Genomic DNA, 15650 nt, shown 5'->3' with positions numbered 1-15650 from the left:
ACAGTGTCATTTTCAAGTTTGGATTAACTTTTGTGGCATCATGACATCATCCTTACAAAATCTTAAAACAAATCAGTTGATCCCCACACCAAAAATGTGCCCTTTGATTTCTGTTTTCTCTGTACTATTTAAATTGGATTAACTGATTTTCAGATGACACCAAAAAGAGGACAGCTACTGTTATAGCTTTCCTCAAAGATGATATTAAAAATTAATCTGAGTGTGCCTGCTTCAAGAATTACTTCTTAATCTTTGATAAGAATGACTATTGATAACAATATGTCTAACTCTTTGATCTATTACAATGATGATGAAAAATAGAACTTATTTAATACTGTTATCCATATTTGTTAAACTGTGAGTTTGGTTCAGAGATCTTGCCCGCTGTTAATCTTTACAGAACAAAAGGCAACTAAATAATAGTAAGGGTTAGATGCTTACTTGCCAGGTGAATATCCAGTGCAACTGTAACTGCTGTGGTCTGAGTGAACAATTCTAAAACATGAGGTTATATTAAATATAACTTTTAATAATTCTCATAGCAGGAAGCCTGCTCATTATCAACCTTGCATATGTAAGTGAACTGACTGAACAATCAGGTACTATAACAGAAACTGCAGCATTACTGACCTTACAAATGATTCCCATCAAGTATCTAACATTTTTAACTCTTGAAGGACAAGCAGACCATGACACTGAGGAAGAGGGTGTGCCCTGTGCACAACAGGACAGCATTATCCTGGTGCTGAGAACTGCTCTTGGCCATACCTGGGTCTATGTGTCTGGGAGGTGTTGCAATAGGCAAATGAAGAAGATCCATTTCTTTTTTGGGAATGTCCTCCATGTTTCCTGCTGCAAAGCCAGAGAGGATCAAAACCAGGCTGCCTTCAGGTGCAAGGAACATAAGAATTAAGGTCTTGATAGTGCTTCCAGCTTCTGGTCACTTAAGGCAGATCAGGATGGAGCAACTAATTGCTCATCTCTCTGAGGCAAGCAGTGCTTTTGAAAAGTAGAGATGGCACATTGGGCTTTAGAAGAGTTGGTGTGTACTTCTGCACTTGTTCTTGTTTAACATAGACCAGATTTTGAGCTCATCAACCTTGGAGGAACTATGCTGCTATTACAAAGATAACAGTTGTTTTGAGAAGACGAACAGAAGAATCTGCCATCACATTTTCCTGCACAAGCAGATTTCTTCTTGGGAATGACCAAAAGTATACAAATAAAATTTAAAAAATTCAAAAGAATACAATGAATATACTAGTGCCTGTATGATAAATTCTTAAGTCCCATGGACATTTAATCACTAATGAAATCCACCTTAAAAAATACTTTTGTAGTATGTATTTTTAGATATCTCAAACTTGATAAAGGATTTTTAGTATAGCTCTTAAAAAAACTTTGCAAAACTTCTAAAGATCTTAAAGGTTTTTTTTTTCATTTGTTTGTTTTTTATCTTTAGTAAATATTTATTGGCATAATTAGGTATTAGGAACTTAGCCATTTAGGTACTGTTAAATCAACATTACCTCAGCAAATTTCATTTGGTAGACTGTGATTTTTGACAATTTTCTTGAGGACTGTTTCTAACCCTGTTGCTATGGAAACATTTTTGGACTGTTAAACATGCTATTAGGAACATGTACAGTGCCACTATTTCAGATGAAATAGCAAAAATACATGATGAATTCCTGACTAATGTCATTAGAGTAGTAATATGTGTTGTTTGGAAAAGAGACCTGAGTCTTCAAGTGTGTCCTTCACACACAACCCCCACCCCCTCCACACACCCCTGTCCATTTCTATCTCTGGTGGGCAATCACCGAAAACAAGAATAACAGGTGGGTATTTCAGGAGAAACTGTGTGAATCCTGCCATAATTGATGTATTCCAGAGACTGGGAGGGCTGAGGTGTGACTTTGGTGCATTTCAGCCTGCAAAAGTGTACAAAATACTTTTAGAGATTGGGTTAGCTGAGCAGACTGGCCTACTGAAGCTGCAGGCAGCTTCTGGGTAGATCCCACTCCCAGAGGGATGCCTGCAGGGTATGTCCAGCACAAAGACAGGGAACACTCACTTTTGAATGAGTGAAAGAAAGCATTAAAATCTGGTCCAATGCAGAGATAAAATCCTATAACAGCTACAAGGGAGTTTTGCTGCTTTGTAATTGTGCATTCTGCAAGATCAAAGACAGTGAAATTATATAACTCATTAGCCTTAAGAGTCATTGACCAAGTCTGAGAACAAGTCTGAAACCAAGTGGACCTAGCTGCACATCATTCTCTGATAAATTCAGAAAGCAAGGGGGTCTCACTGAAGCTTGGGACACAACAGGAGGGAGGAAGAGCTGATGATACTATAATCTGATGTAACAGATGACAGAGTTATTATTTAGATATGGCATTAGCAACATTAAGATCCTGTATCAGCAACAGCAAACATCTAATCATAATCATCCATGTAATCATTGTGTCCTGGTTCTCATGCCTGAGAACCTTCCTTCGAATACTCTGCTGCATAATCTCTGTAGACAAGTTTCCAAAAATATGTCTCCAAAAACATTTTCTACTTATAAAAGCTCAGAAATGTACCTGAGAAAAGCAGAAAAGCTTGGTTACACCTGTTTACAATGGCTATGGCAAACTCTGGAGATGAGTAAGAAATTTGTGACATAAAAAAATTTAAGTTATAGTAGGTGTTCCACTTTCTGCACCAGGCTTCATCACTGACAGTGTCTGCAGACATTAATGTCTTGCATGGATTTGAGAATGTGTGATTAAAAAGGAAGGCATTCAACATATTTACTGACAAATAACTTTCCCAATAACCTAATCTAATAAACTGTTGAGATCAGTTGTGTAACACCTAGCCTGATAAGCTATGCGTGCAAAAGATTTTACATGAGGATTTGAGGAGTTTGATTTCAAAATTTTGCATATTTTAATTCTGAAAAAAACTTGGGTTTTAAGAAGATCATCATCTTAGATTCATAGTTTGAATACTATGAACTTTAAAATGAGATTACACAAAGAATCTGATTATTTCATATTGCAGTCCAAATGAATTTTCTGAATCAAAAAAAAAAAAAAAAATTCAAAAGAAACCTGTAAAAAATGGCTTTAAATTTGAACTTTAGTTGGGTTTTTTTTTGTGTTTTAATGTCTATTTCATTTTCCTTTCCCTGACATTAATTTATTTTCTCAAATAAAACAATCTTAGAGTTATACTATAAGTGGACAGTTTACATGATCCAAGAATCTTCTTTCTAAGCTTTTTAAAACTTTATTCCTTCAATGTTTCTGCACCTAATTTAAACAATGCTGAATAGAATGTATGCTATTATCTACATAGCAGAGTTCCTTTCAAATATTAGAGTCTAAAATGGGTAATGAACAACTTTGCATCTATTGATACAACAAATGCATCCAGAGGCAACACACGTACTTCAACACCACAACTCACATGACAGAGTGACCAATCAAATATGTAATTTTACAACAGTATTTTATTGTATTTAGGGTGGTGTTATGAGCTAGTAACACCAAAACTGGAAGCAGAGACTGGCAGACAAGCAGTTTGGCTGAAGTGACTGAATACAGACAAGCTCTTGCAGGAAGTCTGCAGATGAGTCTGCATGTATGTGTTCTTTGCTGCTCCTTTTTGCTTCTAATCCTTTATGCCTATGGCAACAGCAAGACTGATACTCATATCATAAATAAAATTAGCTAAGATAAAAATACCATGGAGGGATAGATACAAATGTAGCTTCACTAAAGCTGAAGCAATAACCTTATGCTAATAGTGGTGTCATGCAAAAGAAAACCTGAATGCATTATATCATTATGGTACAACCTAATAAAATCACCCATGTCCATATGAAGCAATGAACCACTGTCCCCCCACCCCTCTCTCTCTTTCAAAAGCTCTTAAAACCATTAACATCTCTGATATAAATAATACCAACCAAATATTATGACTCAGATCATCCAGATGCAGGCTCTGAGCATTATGAAAGAACAATGTGCCCGTATTATTCCAGCCAAAAACCAATTTCCTGCTTAACCAGTTTTTAAGGGTAGAAAATGTAATTATAAATCAGAAATATGGCAAAAATTCAAAGTGGTGGATGAAACATGGGGGCAATGATGTGGGGTGTCCCTTTGTGCTGACCTTTTTTCCTATGAGTCAATTCCACAAAACATTCCAGCTCTGTTTACTGGCTTTATTCAGTTGGAAACACCTACACAATAGATATGTAGAGCTGTATGTGCATCATCACAGATCTGTCTGAGCAAATGAGATATTCCATTTGTTTGCAGGGAAAGAAAATCCATTGTGATGAAAAAGTTTGCTAACCTGAAATATTATACTTAACTTTAATGGGAAAAGGAACAAGAAAACACCTTCCTCCTGTTTCTTTCATTATGGATTATTAGCAAAGTACAAGATTTCATTTCCCCTGCTCTAAAATAACCTTAATGAAACAAGAGAGCAAAGAAATATCTACTAAGAAAGTGAGTTTCTGGTGGAAAGGCATATGTTTTTTCTATGTTGTCTTTACATTTCTCCATCTCCTTTCTTCCTATCTTAAGATGCTTTTATTTTAAGGATACTACTCAGAGAGAGACAGAGAGAAAGAGAGAGGCCTAATAATTATCTTAATAAAATTAAAAAAAATAGTTAAGTTTAATTTTTTCATTTATGTTGTTAAGGGTATTTGTCTTTAAAAATTCATTTACTGTGTGGGAAAAATATCTCAGCATGCCCAATTTTTTGGGTATTTTTTCTGGCTTCAGACTAATAAAATCAGAGAAATTTCTGCCTAGTGTTAATTATTGTCTCTGCTATTTGGCCTAACTACTTTTTCAAGGCCTGGAGAATTAGCAGGTGTGACAAAGTTGTTTCCTGCACAAAGTTAAATGTTCCTGCAGATACACATGAAGAAATATTGGTTCAGTGAGATATTGAGCCTGAGATTTTATGAAGATCAAAACAGAAGACTTTTTATATTGCATGTCTAATGCTTTAGTAGTGTTAAAGATATTTGCAGTTTTAGTTTGCCTTTTTTCTTACAGCCCACATAATCTGAACCTTTGGTGACAGGGTTTAGGCAATGTATCCTTATCCTCACTGCCTTCCATTGGTGCATTTTGAACCTTTGTCATTCCATTTTCACTCAGAAGGTGTTTGTGGAGCATAGATTTTTGGGTTTGTTTTTTTTGTGGGATTGGGTTTTTTGACACTGTCTCTGACAACATACTCATAGGTAAGCATGGATTGGATGAGTGGACAGTGAGATGGATTTAGAATTGGCTAAACAGAAAATCCCAGAGGGCTGCAGGCAGTAACACAGGGTCTAGCTGAAGGCCTGTCATTAGTGGTGTCCCCCAGGGTTCCATACCAGATCCAGTACTGTTTAATTTATCCATCAATACCCTGGATGAAGGGACAGATGTGTTCTCCACAAGTTCACTGATGACACAAACCTGTGAGGAGTGGCTGACATCACAGAGGGCCGTGCAGCCCTCCAGAGGGAATTCAACAGTCAGCAGAGATGGGCAGAAGAAAAGAATCTGAAATTCAACAAAGACAAATGCAGAGTCCTACACCTGGGGAAGAATAACCCCATGGCACAGGCTGGGGACTGACCTGCTGGACAGCAGCTCTACAGAGAAGGACCTAGGGGAGCTTGTGGACACAAGCTTTCCATAAGCCAGCAGTGTGACTTTGTGGCCAAGAAGAACAATGACGTCCTGGGGTGCATTAGGAAGAGCATTGTCAGCAGCATGAGGAAGGTGATCCTGCCACACTGGTCAGCCCTGATGAGGCCACATCTGGAGTGCTGTGTCCATTTCTGGGCTCCTCAGTACAAGAGACACATGGAACTCCCGTAGCAGGTCTGGTGGAGGGCTATGATGATTATTAGGGGCTGGAACACCTCTCTTATGAGGAAAGGCTGAGGGAGCTGGGCCGGTTCAGACTCAAAAAAAGATGACTGAGAGGGGAGCTCATAAATCTCTATCAGTATCTGAAGGGAGGATGACAGGAGGAGGTTTCCAGGCTCTTATTGATGGTGCCAAGCAATAGGACAAAAGGCAATGGGCAGAAACTAATGGACAGGAAGTTCCACCAGAACATGAGGAAAAACTTCTTTACTGTGGAGGTGACTATCGCATTTCTATCTTCTTTTCTTTATCTTGTCAGGATCAGGATTGAAAGTTCTCAAGAAGGTATTTCGTGTTCAGACTCAGGTGTTTATTATTTCTTATCTATATCACAGTCTTCCAAGCTGTGAGTTCTGCAATATTTCATTAACAAGCAACAAAAATAGCCCTGTATCTTTCTTTACAAGGTTTTTTAAGGAAAAGATATCCAGTTGAGAAATGTCACTTAAATTACTTACTTTTAACTCAATAACTACCCACTTGTGTCCCACAATGTGGACTTTTCTGTCCAATTAAAAAATACCACCCAAACCCATGAAGAAGGTGAAGGGCCAGGCACTGGCCTAAAACATCCATCTTGCCTTATATATATTGCTACATTCTAAAACCCTAAACTCTAAATTTTCCATCCTGTGATATTACACACTTCTATTCAAAATACACACCTATAATCCCAATGCTATCAGTCAATTTTGGAAGCCTTCTCCACAGTCTCAGGTCAAATGAGGTTTTCCCTTGTGGATCTATGCCTTTCAGCACAGAAAGTTTAAAATTCTCGGCATCCAGGGCTCCAACAGGTGAGCATGCACTGGAACAGATTGTCCAGAGATGTTATAGAACTCCTTGCTGGAGTTATTCAAGAACATCCTGGGTCCAGTCTTGTGCCATGTGCTCTAGGATGACCCTGCTTGAGCAGAGAGGTTGGATCATATGACCCACTGTGGTCCCTCCCAACCCGACCTGTTCCATGATTCTGTGAGTCCATACTACATGGGATATAAAAAGTGAGTGTCGTGGTTTGACCTGAGCCGTCAGCCAAGCACAATGGAACTGCTCACTCACTTTCCCACCAGTGGAATAGGGGAGAGAATTGGAAGGCTGAAAGCTAGAAAATCTGTGGATTGAGGTAAGGAGAGTTTAGTAAGGAAAACAAAAACCATGCACACAAGCAAAACAAAATAAGCAATTACTTAATTGCTTCCCATGAGCAGACAGGTATACACACATTTCTTTCACATTTCTGTGGGTTTTCTATGGGTTATAAATTTCTTTTTGAATCTTCAGTTAAAAAAAAAAGTAAAGGCAGAGAAAAAGACAGGAGAGGTAAAGATGTCATTACATCACATTGTATTACACTGTATTTGATTAGAGCAAATGCCTATATTCTGAAGAGACACAAATAAGTGGTTTTAAAAATACCATTTTAATTATCACTGAAAAGTTTATCTGAATTAATTTTGGCTGTATTATATAACTCCTATGGATATAATACTGAAGTTTTTCATGGGCCATTTATTCGTAAAATGTGCTTTATTCCAAGATTAAAATGAAGTGCATGGGGTGCAAAAAGTAAATCTTGGATATGTTTACTTGATAACTTAAAAAACTTAGTATCTGACTGTTTATGAAAAGATATTCCAGCTAGAAAAAAAATTGGATTTCTTTTCTCTGAAAGGGATTTTTTGTGTTTTGCAAGATATAAGGTCAGGTATTTTATACATATGTCCCTCCCTTATTCTCCTCAGAATCATGCAAGTGGCTCAATTGCATATCTTACAGTGGTTTTCAGCCTGGTAACAAAAGTTTTTCTGTTTGGGATTTTTAAATATTTATTACACATAGACACATAGATATATAGACAGTTATCTTTTAATCAGAAAAAATTAATGGAATCAGAAGAGGAAACTGACCAGCTTTTATTTTATCTGAAGAACTGCAGTCTTGTGGAGTTGAAAAACATGTCAGAGAAATGAACCTGTTCCATCTCATGGAGCATTATTATACAATTAAAACAGTAATGTTCAAGACTGTTAGATTTTATAGTCCATTTCTACACTTTATTTTCTTCATTGTTTTTTAGATATCACACAATAAGAACTTGCTCTGCAAAAAAAATAAGGCACTTAAATCCTGATTAATTGTCCCTGTAGCCAGTTACATATGAAATAAAGACAGGATGTTAAATGGGAAATACCTTTCTTTATTCAGCTTCTGTATAGTCTGAGACCTTTCATTTTTACCATTAAGCCTAAGCAGCTAAGGACTACATAAACTCTGTTGGGGATCCTGCTTGAAGATAAGTGCATTCCTACAGTTACATAATTAAACCTTGAAGAGAGAAGAGCTTATGATTTACCCTGTAATCTATTGTATGTGACTCACACTCAACTGCTAATTTTGACTCTTGGACTTGAGCACTCAGCATGAGTGCAAGAGTAGCCTAGGAAAGTAATTTAGGACAATGTCAAATAGCAGGTTTCCTAAAAATCAGGTGTTTCCTTGTACTGTGATCCTTTAACTCAGCATCCACAAAGCTTCCTGTGTTCTTTTGTGCATCTACACCTCAGTTGTTCATGGTTTGTAAATAAGATAATCAAATCTCAGATAATTTAAATCTCCTTTTAATTGTTGCAGGGAATTTTTTGCTGAACTGGGATTACTTCCATGAGTGCAATAGGCAATCCAAGGAATCTAATTGTTTTGGTTTATGGTTAATGCTTTCTACCTCTAAAAATCCAGAAATTGCATATGACTTATTTTGTTAAGGACTCTGTTGCAAATGAAAACTCCAAGTGGCAAGATAATATTATTTCTATTGTAATATGCAGTAATATATTCCCTAAGTGTGGAAGTCTTCATTCAGATTCTGTGCAACAGCATGTCTGCATTGGATAATTTGTTTGTACTTGAGCTTACTGCTAGCAAATAAAAAAGAACCTGAAGCCAAATGACATTGGTTACCTCACACCCACACTGTTTAAGGCTAGCATTCTTCATAAGCTTGTGCCAGAGACAGCCAGCTGTTGGTAGTGATCTAAGAATTAATAAGTGCAGGAAATGAGAAAACATTGCAATCTTACTTTTCCATTTATCAGTTTAGAACTACACTGAGGTCCCAGAGGTAACTCCTTAAATGGTTCTGAGTACTCTGGAAACAACTGACATTATTTTAAATTTAATCCCACCTACAGCTTGATGATTAAAACATTTTTCATGCCAGAAAAGTACGTTTGACTCTTCTAAAGGAGTGCAATGAATTGAATCTGAGTGTCTTATAAATACATAAAAAGAGGATGGCTCCATTAACACAATGCTTTCTAAAGTAACCTAGATGTTGCATCAGGAATGCATTCTGATCTGGTAAGATTTTCAGCATATCCCCATATTAAGAGCTCAAATCAAGACATGGTAAATGGTCTGAGTGAAGTGATAATGTCTTAATTTCAGCACAAGTACTAGTTGCTACAGTTGCCTTCCTGAGGTTTCCTGTATATGTCTATATCACACAATGCTATGCAATTTACATATGTTGGAGCAAACTATCAGTAGGCTAAAGATAATACAGACACCACAGATGTAATACAGTCCCATCCTGTGACCACAGTCCAGGATGGTGACTCCTGTGAGCTCTGAAAGAAATAAAATTAGGTGTCAAAGAAACAAGTCTTCATCTTAGCAACCATCTATCAAAATAATTAATTTTATTTATTATGTCATCCAACAGCTGCCTTTAAAACATACCTGCAACCATTTTGCTGATCAAGACATATCTATAGAATAAAGAAGTGCAGCAAAGTTGGTAAAAGGATAAGCGCACAAGTGATGTGAGGAGTGAATGAGAGAGCTGGGGTTGTTTAGCCTGGAGAAAAGGAGGATCATCAGGGACCTTATTGCTCTACAAGACCGGAGGTTATAGCACGGTGGGGGTCAGTGCCTTCTCCCAGGTAGGGAGAGATATAGAGACAAGAGAAAATGGGCTCAAGCTGTGTCAAGGAAGACTTAGGTTGGATATCAGAAAATAAGTTTTCACTGGAAAAATTGTCAAGCATTGGAACAGGCTGCTGTAGGAAGTGATTGAGTCACCATTCCTGGAGGCATTAAAAAGATATTGTAGATGTGGCATCTGGGGACATGGTTTAGTGGTGAACTTGGCAGTACTGGGTTATTTGTTGGATTTGATGATATTGAGGGTCCTTTGCAATCTAAATTGTTGTGTGATTCTGTAAAAGCTGAATAAAAAGATTTGAAGAAAACATAAGACAACATTAAAACACAACATAAGATATTTTCTATCAAAAAAAAGGAACATATAAAGCAATCTTCTGATAGTGTTAACATTAGAGTGGCAACACTGAGAGAACCTACTACTTAAAAAAGAAAAGAGAAAGAGATTTGTGTTAGAAAACTGAATCAACATTGAAAATGGTGAGCCACAATTAGCAAAAGAAATTACAATAATGGTTGGAGGAGAAACGTGTTCCTTTTCCAACAATATGAAAAAAAGAACTGTTGATCTGTACAAGGTGAAATCTTCCTACAGCATGGTAAAATTGTAATTTTTCATGGGAGTTGTAAGTGGTACCTAATCCATTTTTAACTCTGGATTTGCATATATTTAGATGCTTTAGATTTTGTTCTAATTTACTCAAATAAAGGTGTTATATTTCAAAGTGATCATATGGATTTCTGTCAATCATGAAAGCTCTGTAATTAGGCCAGGAATACTTTTTATTGAATTACTCTGGCATTTTATTGGAAATAATTAAATATACCTGAATGAATTTATTATCTTATTTCAGTTTTTCCTTTGAGCTGCTTTACATAATTTGAAACCACTTGCTGAGAGAAAACAAATGTATAGCAATGGGTCAAATTATATATGCTTTTTGAAATATAATTTTCCATTTTCCTTAATCAGCGCAGAAACTGCTGGAATTACTTTCAGAGACACAGAGTACTGCACGTTTAAATGTTTTTAATGGTTTGAAAAATGAGACTTGACTATAAAAACATATTCCCAAAATGAATATACTATGACAGCAAATAGAAATTAAGAAACACACTGAGTCATGGTTTCAGCTGCAAACCCCTATGGTTATAGCTTGAAGTTTTGAACTACAAAATTTCCAATGGACTTTTAGAAAGATGGAAGAGACCAGGTGTGAGCAAATTTACTAATTCTTACATTAAGAAGCTGCTGGTGAAATTCGACTTAAATGTATTATGCCTAATTTGAGGATCCATATTATACTATAGGGTGAGATTTATAAAACCTGCCTGGTTCTCTTTTCTGAAAAATATTTCATGCAGCACTAATAAATAAATAAAAACATGTAAGTACATAAATAAATTTCTCTTTCATAGGAAGAGTGCTTAATTCTAAAATCATTTTGGGTAACTGTTCTAATAATAAGTTATTTCAAGCTATATTGCAGGTTCAGAGAGAGGAATAATAAAGGGAGCTGGTGGAAATGAGGTCTGTATTTAAAGAAAAAAATGCTAATTTGCTTTTAAGAGGTCTCTAGAAGACATACAGATAATTAGACATGAAGGGTTTAAAACTAATTAGCTCAAGTGGCTTAAAGATAGTTCTAGTGTTTGTTAATCCCTTTTATTTTCAGGTCTCATTCTAGTGGAGGAGTTTAAGGAAAGCATGTCTATTCACTGGGAGGTGTGGATTGCAACACCCAGATGAGGCTGTTCTCATGTCCCTGCTGGCCAAATTTCACTCTATTTCAGTATGATCCATTTTTAGGATGGATCATTGTCTGTACAGAGTGTAGTGTTCTATGCTTTTGCAAAAGATAAAATGCAATTTAGATCAGCACCCACTTTTCTAAAACAAATATAGGAAAAAACACATGCTATTAAAAAATAGACAAAATATTAAAAAGTTAGGAGTCTAAAGGTGTAAAATTGTTGCTATCAGATCCAATATCTTTACAAAAAGATTTTAAATGAAAATTCGATTAGGAAAGACAAAATCAGTGATTTAAATAAAACTTCTTCAATATAATCTGCTTCCAGTTCACAACTTAGTGTTTTAGTTCAGGAACACTGTTAAAAATTCTCTTAATGTCAAATATGAAGGGCAGTAGCAGCTAGGAACTCAGATAAATATGTTGTGTGGTAGTCAAATCCCAGTGCAAAAGAACAGCTTTTATAAGCTGCTATCTTTTATATATTTGAGTCTTTAATGAATGTCAGTTCCTGGTTCTATTCAGTTCTGTTTTCTTCCTGTGATATATAGATTTGCAATTTTATTTTGAGTGTTGTTTGGTTTATCTTTGCCTCCAGGACTGCATTATTGCGGAAAAGAAACAACAGAATATTTTCCTTAAAATGATGTAGGCCTAGATGTGTTGTTAACTGGAACTGCAGATAAATAGTTTATGATTTTTAGCTTCTACTCCTCATAGTCATCTCTACAGCAGATATTATAATGAAACCCAAAATATAAAAAAAATGGCTGCTTTAGATGGGTGCCTGTAGGTATTAGTTGGCATAAATGGCATAAATTTAAATTGTGGATTTTATGCTAAGTGTAATTGATTAGAAGCAAACATTTGAACTTACCTGTGAACAGAGAAAAGATTTATGCAGCAAATTTCATCCAGTTGCAGAAGTCAGAAAATATTTGTATTAGTTCCATCAATATTTTCATTGTGGTGTAGTATATTTTCATCATTAAAAACAACCCTTGTGATGACTCACCACAGAAAAATTCATATTTTCTTTTTTCTTTTAAAAAAATATTTAAAGGATCTATCATGCAAATGAAAATTGACTTGTAGTGGGATATGAAACAATATGAGGTTTTGTGTTCTAGTAACTTCTTCAACTTTGTGTTTGTGTGTTTGTTTGGATTTTTTTTTTCCTTTACTTTTGCACTGTATGCTCCTGGAGTAGCCCTCTCCACAGCTTACTAAATAGTACTCTGAAATAATCTAGGTTAGAAGGTAAACTTGTACTTAAATTTTTATTGCTCACTCTGGGTTCATCCCAGAGTGACTCTACCACCCTCATTTTTTTAACAAAAAACCAAAAGAAAACAAAGGCAAAAACCCAGGATCAGGAAACCCAGCATTCAGATGTGATTCACTTTAAGACAAAAATCCTGGAATCATTAGGCATGACTAGAAAAAAGGTAAAATTTATAGAATAAGGAAATATATGATGAGTTTATGGGTTCTCAACAGAAAAAATACAGCAAATCTTGATTTTTAAGAAAATCTTTGCAAGGAACAAGCTGGAACTTATAATAATTAGGAATTTGGGGACATTAAAAACTCTTAGCACTTCTCTGAAGTCTGCTTCTAAGTTAAAGCTGCTACTTTCACTCCTCCATAAACTGCTTATTTACAAACTGGTGTAAATCAGTTTTCATGTTGGTCATGATATTGTTAGTGGCCATTAACCTACAGCTGTTCTCATACTAAAGAAATCTAAACTAGCTATATTCTACATATTTTTTTTCAGTTTTGTGGAATAAAGACACACATTTGTTGGGAGTTTATGTTCCGTTTTTCATAAAATCTTTAAAGATTTTAAAAGTGTTGATGTCCTAAATATAATGGCATAATTTAAAATCAAGTTTAAAGTTACCCTACAAGCTAATATATTTAATCAGTTCAATTGTTTTACAATCTTAAAAAAAAAAAAAAAAACAAACCTTTAATAAAATCTGACGCTCTTTTTTGTTGATTTTGGATATTTGGTTGTTTGGTTTTTTCTGCTTGTTTTGGTTTTTTTTTCTCGTAGGATGAATCCTTGCAATTTAATACAGGAGCTTATGTTGATTTGTATTCCCAAGGTGCTTCACTTCTCTCTGTTGATCATATAAAGGAAATTTCACTGCCTCTGACCAGACAAGTAACTTTGGATAACTGATGTGGGCTCAGTTAATAAATTTTAGTTAATAAATTTTTAATTAATTTTAAATTTGCTCAAATAAATTTTAGTTTTAAATAAATGGGGAAAAACTAACTGTTTCAGCAGATTTTGTAAGCTAATATATGTTTGACTCTGATGTCTTTCTTTCCTAATACAGCTTGAAGATGTGAGATAGTACCTCAGATACATGCTCTTCACTCTGTGAGAATGTGGATCTGGAAGATTAATCCAGTGGACTAATCTTTTGTCTTTAACCTTATTAAGGAAACAGAACAGGATAAATACAGATCTTCAGGGACAGTAAGCATTTATTTCCCCTGTGAATATTATCTGTTACTGTTGTTACTACAATTCCCTGGATCATTATGGTTATGAAGAGTTAAATCAGCTTAAAGGCTGTGGCCCTTTGCCTCTAGTCTGTCCTTTGGTTGAGACACATAAGATCAGTGTGACCTTTCACAAGTATTCATGAATAGGAATAAATTCTTTAACGTTATTTTCAGATTTTCTTCATAGAAGAAGGAATTTAGAAACAAATTGCAATTACACTGAACCAATTACATCTGGAACCTAAGACCTTTTAATACTGTCTTTAACAAGTCTTTAGAAAAATGTGCAAAAACTCCCCTGACTTTAATTTGAACATTTTTGAGATACTCTACACCTAATCATGCTACTATTGAAGAAAAAGCTAAAACTCCCACTGATTTCAGTGGGCTCAGGATTATACACACAGCAGGGGACCAGACTCAGTAATCCATGAAGTCTTTTTCATCTCCATGTTACTACAATAGGAGCAGAAGTCTGCAGGAAGCATGATAATGTCAGGGTTGTAAGGCTTGAAAAGTTTGAAAGCTAGGACTTCCACATGAAAGATATTCTTTTTGAGAAATGCAACTAATATGGGAGAAACTGAGGTTTTGAAATTAAGTTTCTATTGGCTATAAACATTAATAACTACAGGATACCAGTATATCTGATACAGGTTTGTATTTTGTAATTACTTTGGCTTAAGACTGCAATGGTTGTTTGAAATCTTTTCTTACTGTGAAAAAGGGCAGGATTTTAATTAGTTTTATTTCCAGCATTCAGCTGATGTGTATGAGTGACAAAGCCAAGTATGAGACATGGAAATGATTGTGAAGTCTTTACTGCAGTATCAGTAAATTTATTCAGGGCAGAACAACTGGAAATCAGCTTGAATGCCCTGTCAGTGAAACTAACTCACCATCCTTTTTTGCATTTCATGTTCTTTTCCTGATTAACAGCAGCAGCTGTGCTAGTCTAAATTCACAGATTTTATTTTTTTTATCCTCTTCTTTATCAAATGTTCTAATTCTAGAAAGAGGTAACTGCATCAGTTTTTCAGATTAGCCATTAGAAGTCAGGTTCAGATCTCACAGCTGAGTGTAAGCATTGCAGTGACTGGGTAATTCAGAAGTCTAAAAATGACCATTTAGGTATCTTACACCATTTAGTGTTTAAGAGTACCTTATTCAGAAGTCTCTTTCCTCTTTGCAGCGAGCCAATATGACTTTCATAGCTATTTGACTTTCTATATGCAAACAGATATTGATTTAGCTAGTAAATGGACAACAGTGGGAGCAGGACTATATCTGTGTTCCCTCAAATTTCTCTGGAAATAAGCTTGTGGCTCAGTTCCCCTGCACCATGCCCCAAGCCTTCCTCTCCATGTTAGCCATCTGCATCCACCTGGGCTACAGAAGACCTCACTGATGGAGAGTAGATGCTCATATAGCTAGAAGACTTCTGCTTCTAAGGGTTACCTTTAATCATTCAAACTAATCAAAA

The sequence above is a fragment of the Serinus canaria genome, chromosome 1 (genome assembly GCF_022539315.1).
Source record: "Serinus canaria isolate serCan28SL12 chromosome 1, serCan2020, whole genome shotgun sequence".
In the NCBI taxonomy this organism is placed as follows: Eukaryota; Metazoa; Chordata; class Aves; order Passeriformes; family Fringillidae; genus Serinus; species Serinus canaria.
The sequence above is the reverse complement of the archived record's forward strand: the minus strand, read 5'-3'. Positions refer to the sequence as shown.